The 1,411-nt window shown below is 45.8% G+C and overlaps 1 long non-coding RNA gene across 1 annotated transcript in view; it reads left to right on the top strand.

The window, feature by feature from the left end:
- The first annotated feature begins 189 nt into the window (after window positions 1-189).
- The window catches only part of LOC103592885, a 2,698-nt gene continuing 1,476 nt past the window's right edge, over window positions 190-1,411 (top strand). The window contains exon 1 of the long non-coding RNA XR_550694.1: window positions 190-931. This is a non-coding gene — a long non-coding RNA (uncharacterized LOC103592885). The remainder of the gene's footprint in view (window positions 932-1,411) is intronic.

Genomic DNA, 1,411 nt, shown 5'->3' with positions numbered 1-1,411 from the left:
GTCCGGGCCGGCGAGGAGGACGCGACCGCTGGCGGGTGCGGGCGAAGGCGCGTGTCCCGCGGACTCCATGGTGTGGCGGGAGCCCGCCCCCGGCCAGGCCTGCCTTCTCCACCTCACTGCCTTTGAGGCTTTCCCTGCAGTGACTTCGGGCCGCCGCGTCTTCTCCCTGCCATTCTCCGTAAGGTGATGAATGAACAAGAACCGGGTAATTGCCATCGTCATCATCAGCCAGAGCCCTGTGGCTGATGAACACTTTATACACGGTTCTCTTGTCTCAAGTTCCGCTTTGCGTAAGCTTGTATATTCTCAGCTTAGTTCTAAAGTTGTCTCTGCCAGTTGGTCCTTTGATCGGAGGACCCCAGCCAGCAATAAGAAGACTGAAGATTCCCTAGCTCAGTTGAAAACACAGAAAGGTATTAAGAAAAACTAACTAACCTGAAAAACTCTGGGGTGTATGTATGTAGAGTTCTGGACTAGAAGCCAAGGAGGCAAAGTTGCTGTGAGTTAATAATGTGTTGTGGCCCTTTCTCCTCCACTCTCCCTTCCCCATAGGGTGATGTGTCCCAACGCCTAGAACTGTGTTTTATAGAGAGGCAGCTAGTCGTGACCCAATTATACTCTTCACTGGCCAGACCACATAGGAAGCGTTGTGTTCAGTTCTAGATTGAGCACTTTAAGGCTTCAATCAGGTTGAGATTACTTCAGAGAAGAGTAGCGTGGTGAAGAGAACTCAAAAGCATGAGAGGTGGAGAAGTATCAAACTTGCAAGGATTCACGTAGAAGAGAGAAAGCGGCTGAGCTGTCTCCAAATGTGAAAAAAAAAACCCATCAAGTGAAGCAGATTTGTTTCATGTGATGCAAACTTCAGGGGAACAGATTTCAGATCCTGAGAAGATCTCCTTCTAGCCAAGGAAGTTGTCTGTCTTAACATGTGAGTATATCTGACCACTGACTATGACTTCAAGTAGATCCTGAGTGCTCACTCAGTAGGGACTTGATGCAGGGGAACCACACATCAAGAGAAGAATTGGTTGACAGTTTTGTTAAAGTTATTTTCAAACCTTGAAATTCAATGAATATATGGTCCTGGCCTTCAAGGAGTTTGCGACTTAGACAAATGCATCAAAAAATAGATAATGCAAGGAGGCTACATGACAATGAGAAGTGGAGACAGTCCGTGCTAGGAATTCACATGACAGATTGTTCCCATCACATTTCTAGAAGCTTAAGAAAGAAGAAGGAAATTGAAAATATAATGCCTAGAACTGCCCTATCCAGAGGGTAGCCACTAGCCACACGTGGCTATTGACACTGGAAATGTGGCTTGTCCAAATTAAGACATGCAGTAAGTGCAAAATTCACACCAGATTTCAAAGACTTAGGAAAACAAATGTAAAATATCATAATTATT

The sequence above is a fragment of the Galeopterus variegatus genome, unplaced genomic scaffold (assembly GCF_000696425.1).
Source record: "Galeopterus variegatus unplaced genomic scaffold, G_variegatus-3.0.2 Scaffold1234, whole genome shotgun sequence".
Classification (NCBI taxonomy): Eukaryota; Metazoa; Chordata; class Mammalia; order Dermoptera; family Cynocephalidae; genus Galeopterus; species Galeopterus variegatus.
Note: the sequence above shows the minus strand (reverse complement) of the source record. Positions and strands in the feature narration are given on the sequence as shown.